The 22,283-nt window shown below is 42.0% G+C and overlaps 1 long non-coding RNA gene across 1 annotated transcript; it reads right to left on the reverse strand.

Moving 5' to 3' along the window:
• Positions 1-4,325: 4,325 nt before the first annotated feature.
• Positions 4,326-13,276, reverse strand: LOC133503038 (uncharacterized). Its single transcript, XR_009795607.1, has 4 exons — positions 13,144-13,276; positions 12,942-13,065; positions 12,121-12,624; positions 4,326-4,534 (listed from the first exon to the last, which is right to left on the reverse strand). It is a non-coding gene; the product is annotated as an uncharacterized LOC133503038 (long non-coding RNA).
• Positions 13,277-22,283: the final 9,007 nt, after the last annotated feature.

Genomic DNA, 22,283 nt, shown 5'->3' on the forward strand with positions numbered 1-22,283 from the left:
TTATCTTGTTTTTACCTAAGATGTTCTATTTTATTCACGAATGCACCTTGTGGCGAAGCACTCGTCTCGTTATATGCACAGCATATAATAAAGGTTTTTGATTGATTGATGTGAAACAATTTAGGAGAGAGCCCCTTTTGTTTGAAGCCACCCACTTTTCAAGTGAGCAAATGTATTGGAAGAGACATTTAAAATATCTTAAAGTTAATATTAGGTGACAAGCGGCACGGTGACTCAGTTGGAAAGCGTTGGCCTCACACTTCTGAGGTCCCGGGTTCAATCCCAGACCCGCCTGTGTGGAGTTTGCATGTTTTCCATGTGCCTGTATGGGTTTTCTCCCGTCACTCCGGTTTCCTCCCACAGCCCAAAAACATGCAACATTATTGGGCACTCTAAATTGCCCCAACGTGTGATTGTGAGTGCGGCTGTTTGTCTCGATGTGCCTTGGGTCAAATTTTTCAAAATTAAAGTTTTGAAGAATTTGACCCAACAATGTACCCCGCCTCCTGCCCGTTGACAGCTGGGATAGGCTCCAGCACTCCCATGACCCTCGTGAGGATAAGCGGCTAAGAAAATGGATGGGTGGATGGATTTAGTAGCATAACCCTTGCAAAAACTGCATCAAGCCTTTGACTTGCATTCTTCCTTTAAAATAATTTTCCAAGCCTTTACTGCAGCCTTTTTCAAGCCTATCTATTGCACAAACATTGGGCATAGCTAATACAGTACACCAATTTGGAATAACCTAAAAAAGAATGTCATGAAACAGAAAGAAACTGCAGGTGTACTAAGCAACAGCAGTTGATAAACACTGTGAGAGGTGTGAAGAAACACCCAAAGACAACAGTCGGTGACATCACTACTGATCTCGACGGGGGAGGGATGAAGGTATCACAATCCACTGTTTGAAGAATACTTACAAAAAATACACAGGCTATCACACCAGTTGCAAACCAATCAGCAAAAAGAATCAGAAGGCGAGATTGGATTTTGTAAAGAAAGAGATGGGCCACAAAACCTCTCGAATGGGCTCAAATGTATTTATTAATAATGTAACATGGTGGTACCAGTAAAATGAATTCTGAAGTCTAGGGGGAAAAAAATTCTGGCAATTTACAGAAAAATGCATCCAAACTAATCAGGAGAAGATTCATGAAATAAGACAACGACCCACAACACACTGCCAACACAACAAAGTACTTCATCATGGGGAAAAGTGGAAGGTCTTAAACTGGCTGAGTCAATCACCTGACCTGAATCCTATAGAGCATGCATTCCACCTCCTGAAGAGGAGACTGAAGGGGGAAACCCTCAGAAACAACTAAGGCTGCAGTAGTTAATTTGATCATTTATGGTCATTTGAAAAGTGGCTAGCTTTAATCAAATGATGCTCTGTCCCGAGTTGTTAACGCATGTAAATGCCATGAATAAAAGATGGAATTGAGAATCCTTGTGTCATGGTCATCTTGATCTGAAACCCAAAACTCTTCACTATACGGCACAAACAAAGGAATTGACATTGCCGTTCCAGGACATTTAGAGGGGACTATAAGCGTTAAAATTATTATTACCAAATGTGCCCAGTTATCTCTAGTCTACAAGCTTCCCATGTTTTTTCTGACCATATACACAAGAGGGCACAAGATGACTGAAACTTGTCTCATACACAATGGATGAAGTACAGTAATGATGAGCTCTCCAGTGCCACTTGGTATTCATTAAAAAAAAAGGATTTGGAATATTACAGAGATTTTGTCTGCCTTTGAAGTTCCATATCATTTCCTCTCCAAGATCTCTACAGGCACCAAATTTCAATATCACTGACCCTCACCGCTCGTTGACGCACTCAATGACCATTTAATTAAAACAATTCATATTCTGATTTAATTTAATGCAATTGTATGGTTGTGAGGGTCTACAGAGAGGGAAATTAAATTTATTCGCTTTGTCCTTATTTTAGTTTTATCTTTCAATTCAACAGGGATTAAATTGCCTCGCTGCACCAATCCACTGTTTTAGAAAGCCCAGAGGGAAGTTCACGTATTATACTTTTGCTCAATTTTAAGGTTCGCAAAAGATATATCGATGTTTTTGGTGCAAAGTCCAGAAGAGATGATGCAGTTTGACAGCACCGGGTTTAGCTCAGGAATGCACTGGAGTCATTAAAGTCACAATAAACGAGCTGTTTTTGTTTTGTTTACCCTTACAAACGTGGCGTGTACTTTTAATTTTTCTCCTTGGCGCTTCGACCATCACTTGGAAGTCATTATCATACGACCGCATTATCAATGATCATAGTTGTCTTAAATGTGCTTGAATGTAAATGTGGAGAAGCAATAGGGAGGGCTGCGACTGACGTCACTGCCAAGCATGCGCATTAATTTTCCGCCATATTGGAAGACCAACAAACCCCCGGGAAGTTCGAGTGTGCGTAGGTGTAATGTGTTTTTATATAGTTTTCTCAATGTTTCTACGCTTGGAATTGGATCTCCATGATCTAGCAAGGGATGGTAGACCCTTCTGCCAAGTGTAAACGTGTAAACACCCTGGCAGTTGTCGAAAGGAATCATTACAAGGAGAAACTTGCTCTGGTTGATGGAGTTGACCCCAACGAGTTATCCAAACAGGAATGGAAAACAGATGTGACGTAATATCCTGCTGTAACTTACCCTGACATTGTGAACTATTTTATCTTCACTCCAAGTGTATACCATGGATGACCTGAAAGCTTACACGAGCAGGGATGCATACAATCAGTTTGTGTGTGGCTGGGTTCGCAATGTGGGAGCTGTTGTCAGAAATGGATACGAACTGGTCAGTGGAAAGGTCAGTGTTTACATTTCATATGATCTATATTTCATTACACTGTGACTATTCACAGTTCAATGTATACATTCCCACTACAGCTTTTTAGCAAATCCAATTATTTAATTCATGTACATTTAAATGTATGAGGTGAGAGTATCTGATTGAGTGATGAGGCTGAAATTTGAAATTGAGGGTATTGTGTATGATGTGATTAGCGGCTATGCCCCACAGGTAGGATGTGACCTCGAGTTGAAAGAGAAATTCTGAAAGGAACTTGACGAAATAGTCCTGAGCATCCCAGAGAGGGAGAGTTGTGATTGGTGCAGATTTCAATGGACATGTTGGCAAAGGAAACGGGCGATAAAGAAGTGATGGGTAAGTACGGCATTCACTAAAGGAACTTTGAGGGGAAAATGGTGGTGGACTTTGCAAAAAGGATGGAATTGGCAGTGGTGAACACTTATTTCCAGAAGAGAGCGGAGGTAGAAGCACGCTGATAAAAGATAAAGGTATCCTGAAACTTCATTGGCTTTTCACATAAAATAATTCCCAATTGGTTGCCCGGAGAATGGATGGTATGAGTGCTTTTGGTGAATATTTTCAACTTTAATAGACCTTGTTTACTGACCTTTTTTTTTTTTTTTTTGCATACTTGGGATTTTATCTCAACAGTGGCAAAACCAAATGGGCAATACAAGCTGTATTATAAATGGAGCAAGACTTCACTAATTGAAATTAGCCTTAATTCTTTTGATTTCTTGATTATTTTAGGTATAATATGCAACAATATTCTGAGCCGATTAGCCTCACAAGGGTCGCGGGAGTGGTGGACCCTATCCAAACTATCTTCAGGCAGGAGGTGGGATACACCTTGAACTGGGTGCCAGCCAAATCTGAGGGCACCTAAAAACAACAATCACACCCAAGGGCAATTTAGAGTCTCCAATCAATGTATGTTTTTGGGATGTGGGAGGAAACCGAAGCGCCTGGAGAAAACCCACGCAGGCATGGGGAGAACATTCAAACTCTACTCTTTGGATTCGAACCCCTGACATTAGAACTGTGAGGCATGCGCTTTAACCAGTTGATCTACCTTTCCACTGTATATAAAATATACAGTAAGTACATATTTTGATAGGTATTTTATGTGTATGTGCATTTGTATCCAAAATGATGATCCTGGTTCATGGTTATTATTCAAGTCCAATATTATTATGCTCAAATGCATTTGGCCGCGTCAAGAAAGTGATTGTTCTCTAAAGGTCTTGATGATTCGGCAGATTTTGCTATCAGTGTAACAATTTTTGTACAGAAAGCATTTTATAATTACTGTTCTCCTTAATATGACCACAATTGTACTATAAACCTATTTGAAGGACTAAAATTGAGAGTATTAGAAGCCTGTTAAATCAGCCAATAATTTAATAGCAGCCCATGAGGTCATACATTTGTCCTATTTAAATGTTCTAGTCACATAATGTTTTTTTTTTTTTTTTTTTGGGGGGGGGGGGTGCAAAAGCTGCTCTCTTTTTGGTCAGCAGCGATTTTCGCCTGCCAGCCTGCAGTCCTTTAGATGTTGTCCTGAGTTCCATTGTGGGCTCCTGGATGAGTCATTACTGCTGTCTTGGAGTCATCTTGGTAGTCTGGCCGGTCCTGCTAAGGTTTACCAGTGTTCCATGTTTTCTCCATTTGAGGACAATGGCTCTCCCTGTGGTTCACTGGTATCCTAAAGTATTAGAAATCGTTTTGTAGCGTTATCCAGACTGATGTCACTTACTTTGTTTCTTTTTCTTTCTTTTTTTTACAGTTCTTAGATTTTTTTTGGTCTTTTTTTTTCAGGCCATATTCTGTTGAAGGGATTTCTTGATTGAACATTTCTGAAGGTAATCAGGTGTGAGTGCGATCAGTGAAAATTAACAAATTGTGATAAGCCACAATTAATTCATGCTTTAAAAACAGCATTTTAAGTTCACTTGGGTTATTCAGTATTTCCTGATTCCTACTCTACACTTCAGTACACGTTGAGGAGTGATTATTATTACCCAGTGATGATAACTATAGGTATATGAGCTCATCTCTTGTTTAATAGTAGGAATTCAGAAAGTTCACTCTGTAACCTCCATATTTATCTAATCCGCCAGGAGAGTTACAATACATTTCAGTTCAATTGACAAGCTAGTTAGCGGTAGAATAGGACTTTCTACTGTTGGTTGACCCCAGTAACAGTAGAAAGTCAAGCCAAGACCTTAAGGTTCTTGAAAAACCTGTCCATCTTTCACACTCTTTTCCTCATGGTGCTTTTCATGACCCCAGGTACAGTAATAGCAACAGCTAACGGTGCAAGCAAGGTTGCAGGGAAATCACGGACTGCCACTTAAATGATAAGGACGTTCCCTATATGATAAAGTGGAACTGATTGGATAATGACACAACAAGGGCTCCCGACGACACTGTGAAGGGAGCCTCATAGATATAGATCGTATTTAAGGGCTCTTGTTCCTCAGGTTATATTCTTGACTCCTTGATGGAACAAGTAAAAAGGAGCGAGCCCTGAGGAGATTGTAAATGTCCTCATACACAGTCACACTCTATGTTGAGATCTGAATCAAAACAAATACTATAAAGCCAACAAAATATGAACCCATTGAGCATCTTTGTTTTTATCATGCAGTCCAAAACTTTGTATTTCTTTTTATTGTAATGTACAGTGCAGTGACATCTCTGCATTTGGGGCCAGCAGGGCCTGATCCCACCAGATGGCACCAATGGAGCACTATGTCAGCTCAAAATAATTATCTTCTCTTTATAGAGTAGTAACCTATAAATAATATTTGATCATGAATAATAATATGCATTATGATGCATACCAATTATATTACTAAGGCAATTCCGTTATAAACATTTAGCATAATCCAAAAGCTTTGCCAAAGCCAAGCACAATTTCTCTAACTGCGACTAAAATGGGGCCGGCCCGTGAGCAGTTATTTAAGTGACGTGCCATGAAAATTAAAGTGCGCATGTCTTTAACTGCTCCCAGTAGACAGCCATGGGGCACAGGTAATGTGGCCCAAAGGCCGAAAATTAGCCAATTAAAATACAGTATAGAGATTGTCCACCTACATCATAAAATCATGTGATTTTTGTTTACGTCACCGTATTGCCAGTCAAACAAAGCATTGTTGAAAGTTAATTCAGTTGAGACGAAACGAAAATAAGTCCTATAGTACGACACCCAGAGTTTTGTCCAATACTGTTAAACATTTAGGTGATAATAAACAATGGTACGTGGAAAATTTAGAGACACTTGGCATGGAGGATCCATATTTAATGCCAAAGTCGATGTTTTTGCCAAGATGAAATTTGTTAATTGGCTTCCCTGTCTTGGACAACTAGATATACACATGTATCTGGCAAATAAATTGTTGAGATTTACACAGAAGAGTCTGAAAGCAGATAAAAGTCTGGACACATACAAATACGTCGTTGCTGGATCTGTTCTCAATCAGGGATAAATCCTACATAGTGATGGACCCACTCAGAGTTTTTCAATACAAATACCAATATTTAAATAAATGAACCCCTGGTTTTACACCAAGTCACCTTTATCAACTATGATTGGGGAAAAAAAAATTAGGAGAGGGAATCATCTCCTCTGTACATGGAAACGTATTTCTGCCACATAGTTTCCGCCGTAAACCTCTTTGTGACATACGGTTAATTTTTTTAAAAATGCGCATTATTCTCAAATGAGTCAATTTGGTGTTATAAATATGTCTTGATAATTTGGGAAGAATAATTCCTACCTGAAATGAAATGATCGCCACACAAGCGTATTTTGTTGGGAACCATCCATCCCATTTAATTGCCGAAATCCATCGATGTTTTCTCGTCTTTTCAGCTAGTATCCCATAGAATGATCTATTTGAAGAACTGTCTTGTCTATTGTGACAACCACAATAGGTCTTGCGCATTGTGAAAAATCTGCTCCGGTTCAACAACTCCCGTACTGCTGAGCAGCTTTGTTTGACCGGGAATTTGGCACCGTGAAAACACTGACACCACGTGCTAACTGGATGTGCAATTAGAAAATTGCTGTTTTGCTTCCCTTGCTTGCTCTTTGGGGGAGGCACTACAATGGGATTCAAAGATTTGAAACATCTTAGATGGAAAAAAATGAGACGCTGTGGCGACCCCTAACGGGACAAGCTGAAAGCAAAAGAAGAAGTAAATGTGAAAGTGCCTTATGGGGCTGGGATGAATCAGCCACCTCGGTGAATCTGGGCATTTTCCGCAAGCAATTTTGAGACAATGTGTGAAGGTCATTCCAGACTCAAAAAGCATTCTGAAACCCAAACGTACTTCAAAAGGACTCCAGCGACTATTCAAAATGAACCTCTGCAATGGATGTTTAATGTATAACAGGAAGAAGTTATAAAGCAGGTGTCCCAAAGTAACAGTTCAACACTAAAAAGGATCAAGACATTTACACAAAACACAATGGGCCAGCAAAGACAAAATGGGCTATCTATGTTGTCAATCCATCCATCCATCCATCCATTTTCTTAGTCGCTCATCCTCATAAGTGTCGCGGGAGTGCTGGAGCCTATCCCAGCTGTCAACGAGCAGGACGCAGGGTACATCCTTGGGTCAAATTCTTCAAAACTTTAATTTTGACTATCATAGCTATGCAGATGACACACAGTTATATTTAGCAGTGTCTCCAGATGACTACAGTTCAATTGAGGTATTGGATGAGCGAAAATTTTCTTCAACTAAATCACAACAAAACTGACACAATTGTTTTTGGCAATAAAGAAAAGAGAATTGCCGTTAGTAAACACCTCGACTCTCTATCTTTAAAAAAACAAAGACCAAGTCCGAAACCTTGGTGTTTTGATTGACTCCAACCTGGCTTTCAACAGTCATGTCAAATCAATCACAAAAACTGCCTCCTACCATCTGAAGAACATATCTAGAGTGAAGCCTTGTATGTGTCAAGCAGACCAGGAAAAGCTCATCCATGATTTTATCTCAAGTAGACTTGACTACTGTTATGGTCTTCTGACTGGACTCCCAAAAAAGAGTATTAAACTGCTGCAGCTCATTCAGAATGCTGCAGCTCATGTTCTGACAAGAACACAGCGGTGAGAGCATATAACTCCAATCCAAAAGTCCTTGCACTGGTTTCCAGTCAGCTTTAGAATACATTTTAAAGTTCTGCTACTGGTCTATAAGTCACTAAATGATTTAAGTCCTGTATACGTGAAAAACATGTTTACGGAATACAAACCCAGTAGACCTCTGACATCGACTGACTCAGGTCATATAGTGGCGTGCAGAATCCAGACCAAATATCGTGAAACCGAATTATGCTGCACACAAATGGAATAAGTTGCCAACAGAGGTGTGTGGCATTCAAGTGTAAATGTTTTTAAATCCAGGTTGAAAACTTTTTTTTCCCTCATGCGTTTTAGAATATGTTCACTTTTTAATCATATTGCTTGCGCGGTATGCGCTTTTAATTATTTTTTAATATATATTGTCATTTTTATTGTTTTTATCCCATTTTAAATGTTTGATATATTTGTTTTCATTTGCTTTTAATTATGTAAAGCACATTGAGTTAAATTTGCTTTGCTTTGCTTGCTTTGAACTGGTTGCCAATCACAGGGCACATAGAGACAGACACCAGTCGCACTCACAATCACACCTAGGGACAATTTAGAGTGTTCAATTAACGTTGTATGTCTTTGGGATGTGGGACGAAACCAGAGTGCCCGGAGAAAATCCACGCAGGCACCGGGAGAGCATGCAAACTCCACACAGGTGGGCCGGGATCGAACCCTGGACCTCAGAACTGTGAGACCAATTTACAGCTGAATCACTGTGCCGCCCTATGTTGTCTATATAAAATTAATTCATTCATGGATTATTGGACTTCGACAAATGGGTTATTGACAAATTTGTTCTGATGAAATATCGACATATCTTCTTCTTTTCCTTTCGGCTTGTCCCGTTAGGGGTCGCCACAGCGTGTCATCTTTTGCCATCTTAGCCTATCTCCTGCATCTTCCTCTCTAACCCCAACTGCCCTCATGTCTTCCCTCACCACATCCATAAACCTTCTCTTTGGTCTTCCTCTCGCTCTTTTGCCTGGGAGCTCCATCCTCAGCATCCTTCTACCAATATACTCACTCTCTCGCCTCTGAACATGTCCAAACCATCGAAGTCTGCTCTCTCGAATCTTGTCTCCAAAACATCCAGCTTTGGCTGTCCCTCTAATGAGCTCATTTCTAATCCTATCCAACCTGGTCACTCCGAGCGAGAACCTCAACATCTTCATTTCTGCCACCTCCAGTTCAGATTCCTGTTGTTTCTTCAGTGCCACTGTCTCTAATCCGTGCATCATGGCCGGCCTCACCACTGTTTTGTAAACTTTGCCCTTCATCCTAGCAGACACTCTTCTGTCACATAACACACCAGACACCTTTCGCCAGCTGTTCCAACCTGCTTGGACCCGTTTCTTCACTTCCTGACCACACTCTCCATTGCTCTGTATTGTTGACCCCAAGTATTTGAAGTCGTCGACCCTCGCTATCTCTTCTCCTGTAGCCTCACTCTTCCCCCTCCACTTTTCTCATTCACGCACATATATTCTGTTTTACTTCGGCTAATCTTCATTCCTCTCCTTTCCAGTGCATGTCTCCATCTTTCCAATTGTTCCTCTGCATGCTCCCTGCTTTCACTGCATATGACAATATCATCTGCGAACATCATGGTCCAAGGGGATTCCAGTCTAACCTCATCTGTCAGCCTATCCATTACCACTGCAAACAGGAAGGGGCTCAGAGCTGATCCCTGATGCAGTCCCACCTCCACCTTAAATTCCTCTGTCACACCTAAGGCACACCTCACCATTGTTCTGCTGCCATCATACATGTCCTGTACTATTTTAACATACTTCTCTGCCACACCAGACTTACGCATGCAGTACCACAGTTCCTCTCTTGGTACTCTGTCATAGGCTTTCTCTAGATCCACAAAGACGCAATGTAGCTCCTTCTGACCTTCTCTGTACTTTTCCACGAGCATCCTCAAGGCAAATAATGCATCTGTGGTACTCTTTCTAGGCATGAAACCATACTGTTGCTCGCAGATACTTACTTCTGTCCTGAGTCTAGCCTCCACTACTCTTTCCCATAACTTCATTGTGTGGCTCATCAACTTTATTCCTCTATAGTTCCCACAGCTCTGAACATCCCCTTTGTTCTTAAAAATGGGAACTAGAACACTTTTCCTCCATTCTTCAGGTATCTTCTCACCCGTGAGTATTCTGTTGAATAAGTTGGTCAGAAACTCCATAGCCACCTCTCCAAATTGCTTCTATACCTCCACAGGGTATGTCATCAGGACCAACTGCCTTTTCATTTTTCATCGTTTGTAGTGCCTTTCTAACTTCCCCCTTACTAATAATTGCCACTTCCTGGTCCTTCCCACTTGCCTCTTCTAATTTCCCTTCTCTCTCATTTTCTTCATTCATCAGCATCTCAAAGCATTCTTTCCATCTATTTAGCACTACTGGCACCAGTCAACACATTTCCATCTCTATCCTATATCACCCTTACCTGCTGCACATCCTTCCCATCTCTATCCCTCTGTCTGGCCAACCTGTAGAGATCTGTTTCTCCTTCTTTCGTGTCCAACCTGGTGTACATGTCTTCATATGCCTCTTGTTTAGCCTTTGCCACCTCTACCTTTGCCCTACGTCGCATCTCGATGTACTCCTTTCGCCTCTCCTCAGTCCTCTCAGTATCCCACTTCTTCTTCGCTAATCTCTTTCCTTGTATGACTCCCTGTATTTTGGGGTTCCACCACCAAGTCTCCTACTCCCCTTTCCTACCAGATGACACACCAAGTACTCTCCTGCCTGTCTCTCTGATCACCTTGGCTGTCGTCGTCCAGTCTTCCGGGAGCTTCGGTTGTCCATCGAGAGCCTGTCTCACCTCTTTCCGGAAGGCTGCATAACATTCTTCCATTTTCAGCTTCCACCACATGGTTCTCTGCTCTATCTTTGTCTTCTTAATCTTCCTACCCACCACCAGAATCATCCTACATACTACCATCCTATGCTGTCGAGCTACACTCTCCCCTACCACTACTTTACAGTCAGTAACCTCCTTCAGATTACATCGTCTGCACAAAATATAATCTACTTGCGTGGTTCTACCGCCGCTCTTGTAGGTCACTATATGTTCCTCCCTCTTCTGGAAATAAGTGTTCACTACAGCCATCTCCATCCTTTTTGCAAAGTCCACCACCATCTGCCCTTCAAAGTTCCTTTCCTGGATGCCGTACTTACCCATCACTTCTTCATCGCCCCTGTTTCCTTTACCAATATGTCCATTACAATCTGCACCAATCACAACTCTCTCGCTGTCTGGGATGCTCAGAACTACTTCATCTAGTTCCTTCCAGAATTTCTCTTTCAACTCTAGGTCACATCCTACCTGTGGTGCATAGCCGCTAACCACATTATACACAACACCCTCAATTTCAAATTTTAGTCTCATCACTCGATCTGATACTCTTTTCACCTCCAAGACTTTCTTAGCCAGCTCTTCCTTTAAAATAACCCCTACTCCATTTCTCTTCCCATCAACTCCGTGGTAGAATAATTTAAACCCTGCTCCCAAACTTCTAGCCTTACTACCTTTCCACCTGCTCTCTTGGATGCACAGAATATCAACCTTTCTCCTAATCATCATGTCAACCAACTCCTGTGCTTTTCCTGTCATAGTCCCAACATTCAAAGTCCCTACACTCAGTTGTAGGCTCTGTGCATTCCTCTTTTTCTTCTGACGCTGGATCCGGTTTCCTCCTCTTCTTTGTCTTCGACCCACAGTAGCTGAATTTCCACCGACGCCCTGCAGGTTAGCAGTGCCGGGGGCGGGCGTTGTTAACCCGGGCCACGACCGATCCGGTATGGGATTCTTTAGATGAACGCTCATATTTGTTTGGCACAGTTTTTACGCCGGATGCCCTTCCTGACGCAACCCTCTGCATTTATCCGGGCTTGGGACCGGCCTACAGATTGCACTGGTTTGTGCCCCCATAGGGCTGCATTGATGAAATATCGACATATATCCTTTCTATTCATCCATGTGGTGCACCAGAGTGGACACAAGCACCAAAACCTACACAATAAATTGTATTTCAAATCAAGAACACAAATCTTTTTTTTTTATCCATAGCTTTACAAATTAAGGCAATGAATAAAAGCTTTAAAAGATTCTAAATGAAAGGATCACTCACCAGAGCTATATCGACATATATCCTTTCTATTCAAGAAGTGAACAGCTGAGATCGACAGGTGGATCAGTGCAGCATCTGCAGTGATGCGGATTTTTTTATCGATTTGTTGTGGTAAGGATGGATCTAAGCCGGAAGGTGAAGCTCTCAATTTACCAGTCAATCTACATCCCTACCCTCAACAATGGTCACAAGCTGTTGGTCGTGACCGAAAGATGTTGATCCCGGATACAAGCAGCTGAAATGAGTTTCCTCCTCAGGGTGTCCGGGTTTCGTTTATGCGGGAGGAGCTCAGATTGGATCTGCTCCTGCGCATTAAGAGGAGCCAGATGTGGTGGCAGGGGCATCTGATCCGGATGCCTCCTAGACGCCTCCCTGGTGAGACGTTTCATGCATGTCCCACCGGAAAGACACCCTGGAGTTGACCCAGGACAAACTGTAGAGATTATGTCTCGCGGCTGCCCTGGGAATGCCTCGGGATCCCTCCAGAAGATCTAAATGAAGTGGCTGGGGAAAAGGAAGTCTGGGCATCAATGCTAAAGCCACTGCCATGACCCGGAAAGTGAAATGAAATGGAAATTGTTTTATTAAACTTAAAGGTTTGTTAACTACTGAATAAATTATAAGCATTAATGTTAATTGATTTTTTTATTTATTTTTGCTGTTAGTGTACGTAATGTGTAATTTCTAATGCAAATTATCTTATCTAGATGAAAATATATGTTCAACTGTTCCATAAAATGCATATCCTGTTTGATGTTTTTACCAAAAAATATAAGTGTTTATGAATTTAAGGCCGCAAATATTGACCTAGTTTCTCTTACCTGCAAAATGACTCATTTATTGGGCGGACTGGATGGGCTGCTCACCAGTTGATATTTCCAACATGATCCAAATCCTCCACGATGGGCCTGACTGCTGTGTCGGCTTCATCGCCAGCAACTTTGTCTGAATTTGAACGTATACGCTGACTAACTGGCTCAAATTGATAACCTTTAACACCTTCATAAAGCTCATATTCCTCACCGTCTTCGTAGGACACTTCAGAATAATGTTCATCGCTCGAATTATCGGCAAATTCATCGGCGTTCTTACAGTGTATTCCTACAGGATCCATGTTGTTGTCACATTCTATGTCACGCCCCTGATTGGCTTTTTTCACCACGTTTTCGTCCTTATATGGCGGATAGTGCAATGTGCGATCATTTGTTGCAGATAATCGAAAAATAAAAATGTTTCCTTCATACCGGATTTAAGATTCGTATTCAGCATAAAAACTGTATAAAATTAGCAAAAAGGTGCATTGGGGTCCTGACAAACTTTAAGTCAAAGGATTTTTATCCCCTTCATACCATTTTATTGTGTCAAGGGAGATTTTAAGATGCCGCTATCTTGGTGTTAAAATTGATATTTATTGAGAATTAGAGTCGAAATGCTTAACCGGTGAATGTTTCGAGAGGGGAGTGAGAAAACAATACGACAAAAGACAAAGCACTAACTGTAAGCAAGATGAGAAAAGTCATTATATATCTAGAAAAATGACACATTAGATATGAATACTTTATGGGGGAGTCTTGATACACCCTGTGAGGGAAGAACAAGACAAGACACAACAGGAGCGAAAGCATACAGAACAAGGGCTGTGAACCCAGCTGTACAATTGAAGTGTGGGGGCGTGACTATGTAAATTCTAAACTATAGGACCATAGTGTGAGTGAGGAGATACCCAATCAGATTGCATATTCATGAGTTATTTGTCGCAATGAGTGATTGGCTCCACGCCCAGCGAAAAAGTCCCAGGGGTCTGTGCCTGCAGACACATACGAGCGAATTGACAATGTTTCACAACCACAATGACTGACAGACATGTCTTGTAATTGCTGTTCCTGCATGCTGGAGAACAAGGACTCCACCCAATCAATCGAGAGATGGGATCCAGCCTGGCAGACGGGACACGTCCCACACAGAGGTAACCAGGGCAGTCCACTGGCCCCACCAAGACGCCATGACAATGGGCCACTCGGAGGACACAGCAGGGACCTTCACAGCCAACCTCCACCACCCCACTCGCCTTGCCACCCTCCCGATCAGCTCTTAAATGAAACTTTTATGAGTTATATATGTAATCAATATTATGTTTGTCCAAACAAATATTATATATATATATATATATATATATATATATATATATATATATAAATGAAGAAATTGGAGTAAAAAAGATTGTGCAACATTTTTTTCATGATTGTAACCCCACCATGGTTGATCAGACCATGTATGTTCAGGTGGAATTCGCTTGTTCTCATGGGCATTCTCTCTGGATCCAGAGCTATGTCAAGGCTTTCTCAGCTGCTTTGGTGATGTTCTTGATAGTTCTGGCTTTTGCTCTTCCTGTGATATTTAGTATTCTGATGGTTCTGTTGAGTAACTCTCCCAGGAATCCTCTAATGGCTACTTCTATGTGCATGCACTTCACCTTCCAGCACTACTCTCAACAGCTGATGACTAGATGTTCGCATTTGGTCCTCTTCCTTTAATGAGTACTCCACCAAGTGGTCTTGCCAAGGCAAGATCCAACATTAAGAACATTCACTCGGCCTACTCAGGTCAGTCCAAGTTTCTCAGTCATTGAAAATGTTTGCCTGCTGAAAATGTCCAAAAAATACATTATCAGTGTCAGTCTGAATTTTTTTTCATCGCCTAACCGAAAGGATGTTGTCATGACATCGGGGAAAAACTGCAACCAGCACAGCCTGACTGAATAAACGGGCACACATTCGGGTTAGTGTCAAGAAGATAGCCAAGGTTAACAACCCTAGCCATTTACAGTATGTACTTGCTTTAAATCCATCCATTTAGCCTGACTGAGGGGATGTATTGGATTGACAACTTTTAATTTTGGCCTACGCAAAAGATTGTGCAAGTGTTAATGAAAGTGTGCAAATCTCATGACAAATAGATGTCAGTCATTCAATTGCGGATTGGAAAATGTTCAAATGGCAAAACATCTCCGTACGTGATGTGTATTTGCATATTATAAGGCTCGTATCCACTTGTAATTTGGATGCTATTGTAATTGCACCAAAAGTAACAGGCATCAAGTATTTAAGACATGCAACTTTTATCGGTTTGTGCCAAATATCATTAATTATGAACAATATAACTAATATTATACATCAATAGAAGAGATTGGGTCATACCAATACTATAAAAAGTGCCGAAAGCAAACATGCTTGGTCAGTATCTTGTGTCACGTAATGTGACTGCACATAAGTTTTCAATGAGTTTCGTGTGTCTTTGGGATGCTGTAAAAGCTATAAGAATCCTTTGTTGACATACACATGCACGCACACACATCCATACTCCTGCATGGTGATTCAGCTGGAAAGCGTTGGTCTCACAGTTCTAAGGTCTCGGGTTCAATCCCGGACCCACCTGTGTGGAGTTTGCACGTTCTCCCTGTGCCTGCGTGGGTTTTCTCCAGGCACTCTGGTTTCCTCCCACATCCCAAAAAACATGCAACATCAATTGGACACTCTAAATTGCCCCAAGGTATGATTGTGAGTCTGGCTGTTTGTCTCAACGTGCCCTATGATTGGCTGCCAACCAGTTCAGGATGTACCGTGCCTCCTGCCAGTTGACAACTGTGGTAGGCTCAAGCACTCGCGCGACCCCCGTGAGGATAAGCGGCTAAGAAAATGGACGGATTCTTGAAAGCATTATTTTTTGTGCAATTGTAATAACTTGATTTGAGGGTGGTTACTACTATGAATGCTACTGCACTAATAATTTCTTTAATGGGGCTAAAATAGTACAGTATAAAGATGCTAAATATGAAATCGTCACCGAAACATAACTTATTACAGCATAACATACGAAGCGAGTATTTCTGACATGGCCACCACAACTTGGCCCCATCTCAAAAAGCCTATGATCACCAGAAGTACATTATGTCTGGCCTCAAGGTGGTGCTGATGATATGTTGCGGTAATATCAAAAGATTCTGAAGGTCCACTAAGAGACGTCAACCCCGGCAGGATCCTTTCAGCCGTCTGAAATTTTACATTGTATTAGTTTTATTTGTTATAAACTTGGTCCACATCCCTTCGCTCCAAAATCCCACCTGCACGACTAATTTCTTGTTCCCTTACCTGCTATCTCGCCACTGAGAAGTTAGAGGTTAAGAAATCTACAGAGGAAATTGGAGGGCAATAATCTCAGGCAGTATTAAATGCAAATGAGATGCTGCCTTATCACTGGTGGTAATTTGAACTAATTTTCTGTAACAGTTTTTACTCCTTCAAGTGATCCACACTGGAAAGTATTATGACTAAATAGCAAATAACACTGCAGTGCCATGGACATTTTACAAACAAAGGAGGTTCTTGGTGGGTTTTCACTTGCTGAGTTGGTACATACAGTATGTAGTTTGTTGGTCCAAATAACATTTAAACAGAGCATTTATAGCCTCACCAGAAGATATGCAACAAAATGTTGACAATAATGAAATTAATTCCTTCAACTCTCATTTAAATATCATGTCAAAGAACAAAACACAGAAGAGTTAAGATGGTCTCAACACAGTCAAAAATTTTGACGCATATAGATATAGATCTTTTCGTGCTTTTGAAAGCACAGAAAATAAAATAAGCCATAAGACCCCTTGTCAGTCACAGCTCCTAGGCGTTGGTACAGTATGCTCTTATTGAGGAAAAAAAAATACATTCCTCTGTGATTTTGTAATATCATAATTTATGTTTACTGAGAATCAGTCGAACAGAACAAAGTTTATAGAGAAGGGAGAGAAACAGAGACAGGACAAAGTGCGAAATATAAGCAGAATGAAAAAATAAATAATGACAGATCTACAACAAGGAAATATTAAAGGTGGATGTTGCCTGGGGCTGTAGCACTACAACCTGTGAGGAAAGGACAGGATTAAATAGGACAGGACAAGGACAGTGGAAGAAGCATGAAGGACAAGGGTAGCAAATCTGGCTGTACAACTGAAGTGTGGTCAGATTGACGAAGTGAATTATAGAAGTCTATAGAACAAAACTAAAAGCGAAGCGAGACACAACCCATCTACGTATTCAGAAGTTATTTGTTGCAATAAGTGAGTGACCCCACGCCCAGTGAAAGAGTCCAGGGGTGTATGCCCATGGATATATGCATGTGAATTGCAGGCATTTTACATGCCCAAAGACTAACAGAAGTGTCCATTAATTGCTCTCTGCCTGCACCACAGAGGCTGAGGACCCCACCCAATCAATTGAATGCAGGATAGGGTGCAGGGGTCCACCTGAGACCAACCCGGTGGACAGGACAAGTCCTGACTGGCAGTTACTGGCCCTACTCTGTGTTTCAGTACCCCCCCCCCAACCCCTCAGTGGTGTGATGCATTTAAAATGTGGAGGACCAGTGAGCTGAAGGAGTGGAGGTCGGGGGGAGAGGGGAAGGGGTGACAGGACTGCCAGGCACTACTATGTAACAGCAAAATCCCCACGCATGACCCACCAACCCCCTAGAGGGAGTTGCATGTGGTGCATTAAAAAAAAAAGTGGGGGGGGGGTGAGTGTCTAATGCATTTAAAATGCATACCAGCATGTGCTGGCCGCACAGACCAGGAAATAGCACACGGTCCGACAACCGCACTTTTCCGACCTCGTACCAGTCTCACCGCCCAGTCCCCCAGGAACCTTATGATATGTATATGTACCCAGTGACAAAAATATGGACAGTGAATGTGGGCTAAGAGTGGTTAATGAGTGATTAAGAGGCATGGCTCTGCAGGTCAGGCCCATCGAGCTTGACAACCACTGACTTGGAGGGCTGCCCCAGCTACACCCACAGCACATACCCTGGGACCCCTTCAACATTCCTGTCAACATCCACTACCCCCCACCACCACCACCAACACACACACAAACCATGCTCGTAGGTTTTTAGCACTCACTTCCCTACTGTTGGGAGCCATCCATCCATTCTCTGAGGAGCTTATCCTCACAGGAGTTATGGGACTGTTGGCGCATACCCCAGTTATCCTCAGGTAGAGCCTGAACTGGTTGCTGGCCAATTGCAGAGCCTGTTGGGAGCCATTGACCCGAGTAGTTCATTTTTCGCTGTACTTTCAATACCCCCCAGCTGTCTGTCTGATCCATCTCACTCTCCATGCTCAACTGGTGACATGTTTCATTCAGTAAGTTTCTCCTTCTAACTCGCTGAATATCAATGTCGAGTCTAACACATATTTCAGAGTTGTGCTTCCATTAGGCTCAAGTTCAGATTTTCTAATAATACCAACATTTTTCTTCCGCATTCACACAGGAAGATCGTTTGAACTACAGTTATACTCAAAGTCGTCAAAAGTATATTAAAACCTGACTCACATACAGTATACAGTATTTGTACATAGTGGTGTTCGTAGATGAAAAAATTAGCTGGTGCACCATTTATTGAGTGATGCATTGTCAAACCTCACAACTGGAAAGAAAAAAAATAAAAAAGTGTTTGCTATTTCCATCAAGTACAGTCTCCTGAAAGAAGAAAATGCAGCCCCATGGCAGCACAAGCCAGTGCAATCTTTAGGCCGGTCCCAAGCCCGGATAAATGCAGAGGGTTGTGTCAGGAAGGGCATCTGGCGTAAAACTGTGCCAAACAATTATGAGCGTTCATCTAAAGAATACCATACCAGATCGGTCGTAACAACGTCTGCCCCCGGCACCGCTAACCTGCTGGGCGTCAGTGGAAATTCAGTTACTATAGGGCGAAGACAAAGAAGTGGAGGAAACCGGATTTGTCTGCAGAAGAAGAGGAATACACAGAAAGAAGAGGAATACACAGAGCCTACAACTAAGTGTAGCGACTTTGAATGTTGGGACTATGACAGCAAAAGCTCAGAAGTTGGTTGACATGATGATTAGGAGAAAGGTTGATATACAGTGCATCCAAAAGAGCAAGTGCAAAGGTAGTAAGGCTAGAAGTTTAGGAGTAGGTTTTAAATTATTCTACTATGCAGTAGATGGGAAGAGAAAAAGGAGTAGGGGTAATTTTAAATGAAGAGCTGGCTAAGAATGTCTTGGAGGTGAAAGGAATATCAGATTGAGTAATTAGACTGAAATTTGAAATTAAGGGTATCATACATAATGTGATTAGTGGCTATTCCCCACAGGTAGGATGTGACCTAGAGATGAAAGAGAAATTCTGGAAGGAACTAGATGAAGTGGTTTTTAGCATCAGACAGAGAGAGAGAGAGTTGTGATTGGTGCAGATTGTAATGGACATGTTGGTGAAGGAAACAGGGGCGATGAAGAAGTCATGGGTAAGTATAGCATCCAGCAAAGGAACTTTGAGGGTCAGATGGTGGTGGACTTTGCAAAAAGGATAGAAATGGCATTAGCTAACACCTTTTACCAGAAGAGGCAGGATGTGTTCCTTCTGGCACAACAGCATAGGATGGTGGTGTGTCGGATGACTCTGGTGGTGGGTAGGAAGATTAAGAAGACAGAGGTAGAGCAGAGAACCATGTGGTGGAAGCTGAGAAAGGACGAATGTTGTGCAGCCTTTCCGAAAGTGTTGAGACAGGCTCTCGATGGACAGGAGGAGCTCCCAGAAGACTGGACTACTACAGCCAAGGTGATCAGAGAGACAGGCAGGAGAGGACTTGTTGTTTCTTCTGGTAGGAAAGAGGAGAAGGTGACTTGGTGGTGGAACCCCAAAATATAGGAAGTCATACAAGGAAAGAGGTTAGCAAATAAAAAGCGGGCCACTGAGGGGACTGAGGAGAGGCGAAAGGTAGAGGTGGCCAAGGCTAAACAAGAGGCATATGACGACATGTACACCAGGTTGGACATGGAAGAAGGAGAAAAGGATCTCTACAGGTTGGCCAGACAGAGGGATAGAGATGGGAAGGATGTGCAGCAGGTAAGGGTGATATAGGATAGAGATGGAAATGTGTTGACTGGTGCCAGTAGTGCTAAATAGATGGAAAGAATGCTTTGAGATGCTGATGAATGAAGAAAATGAGAGAGAAGGGAAATTAGAAGAGGCAAGTGGGAAGGACCAGGAAGTGGCAATTATTAGTAAGGGGGAAGTTAGAAAGGCACTACAAACGATGAAAAATGAAAAGGCAGTTGGTCCTGATGACATACCCTGTGGAGGTATAGAAGCAATTTGGAGAGGTGGCTATGGAGTTTCTGACCAACTTATTCAACAGAATACTCACGGGTGAGAAGATACCTGAAGAATGGAGTAAAAGTGTTCTAGTCCCGATTTTTAAGAACAAAGGCGATGTTCAGAGCTGTGGGAACTATAGAGGAATAAAGTTGATGAGCCACACAATTAAGTTATGGGAAAGAGTAGTGGAGGCTAGACTGAGGACAGAAGTAAGTATCTGCGAGCAACAGTATGATTTCATGCCTGGAAAGGGTACCACAGATGCAATATTTGCCTTGTGGATGCTCGTGGAAAAGTACAGAGAAGGTCAGAAGGAGCTACAGTGTGTCTTTGTGGATCTAGAGAAAGCCTATGACAGAGTACCAAGAGAGGAACTGAAGTACTGCGTGCGCAAGTCTGGTGTGGTGGAGAAATATGTTAGAATAGTACAGGACATGTTTTGAGGCCAGCAGAACAATGGTGAGGTGTGACGTAGATGTGACAGAAGGATCTAAGGTGGAGGTGGGATTGAAAAATGCATTAATTGGAGACTCTAAATTGCCCCTAGGTCTGATTGTGAATGCGGCTGTTGTCTGTCTCAATGTGCCCGGTGATTGGCTGGTAATCAGTTCAGGGTGTACCCTGCCTCTTGCCTGATGACAGCTGGGATAAGCTCCAATAGTCCCATGACCCTTGTGAGGATAAGCAGCTCAGAAGATGGATGGATGCGTCAAAAGGTCATCTCAATTATTAAATTCCCTGAATTTTCAGCTTCTATGAGTACTGATATAGGCTAGATAAACCCCTTTGTACACCTCTCCAGAAAAAAGAAATTCCTCATTTAATACAAAAAGACTCAATGGATTTCGCTATTTTTGTATCTGCGCTCTGCATTTGCTGTCTCGTGTCAGAAAGTGGTGTTATCAGTTCTCAGATGCACAAAAGGAGCATGGAGCAGCAAAATCAACGTGGCACGAAAGCCAAAATCTAATCAGTGGCGGCCAAAATTCATTTGTGGTAGCCCACCACAAATAAATGTACATGTGGGAAACATTGTTTTCACTGAATAAAAAATGTAATAAAATGGCAATTGAAGCAAGCACACCACACCAGTGTCCTTGCAATTTTGGTGTATATTTTAAATAAAATCATCTGTAATGTTTGTAAACTCAACCTTGCTTGAATATTGTCAAAAACACCATGTAATCAACCCCTAGTTCTGCTAGTTATCAGAGACCTGTATCCTGATTTCCAGGTTTGGTCAAGTGACATTTGCGAATCAACGTTTGACTTCAATTAAACTTGACAAGAGAGGGCAACATTGACCAAAATGGCCGTCTGATGGAAAAGCTGAAATTTGATAAATTTCATCCATCCATCCATTTTCCAAGTAGCTTATCCTCACAAGGGTCATGGGAGTGCTGGAGCCTGGTCCAGCCAACTTTGGACAAAAGGCAGATTACAGCCTGAATTTGTTGCCGGTCTGTCACAGGGAAGACATCAACACCATCAGTGTGGGGGAACTGAATTCATGCTGTCCGCACCAAAATCAGGCGAGTGTATCACTACTCCAACAGTGACTTCTTTGATGAATTTATCTGTTTAATTCTTATTCCACAAAAACCATATTAATCAACATGTTTTGACTGGTGGGTGCACATTTAACATATTCTTTATCCTTTCCTTCTGCTTTAAGGCTCATGTGGGCTGTCTACGGCAGCCTCTACCACTTGTGCACAAACATTCAGTTAGCGTGAAAGTGTAAACGACGCAATATTGTTACACTTGAATACTGTGTATAAAGCCTTAAATATGGTAGTTGTTGTTTTACATTATTCATTGAGGTTGATATTGGCATCCTAAGATCTCAAAAGCATCTGAATGATGTCAATCCTGCTGACTTAAATTCATAGGTCTCCCATTATTTACAGAGGACACAGACAGACAGACACAAATAACAGCACAATTCTCCAGTCTCTGAGTACAATGTGGCTCCCGAGTAACAATGCCTT

This window comes from Syngnathoides biaculeatus, chromosome 7, assembly GCF_019802595.1.
Source record: "Syngnathoides biaculeatus isolate LvHL_M chromosome 7, ASM1980259v1, whole genome shotgun sequence".
Taxonomy (NCBI): domain Eukaryota; kingdom Metazoa; phylum Chordata; class Actinopteri; order Syngnathiformes; family Syngnathidae; genus Syngnathoides; species Syngnathoides biaculeatus.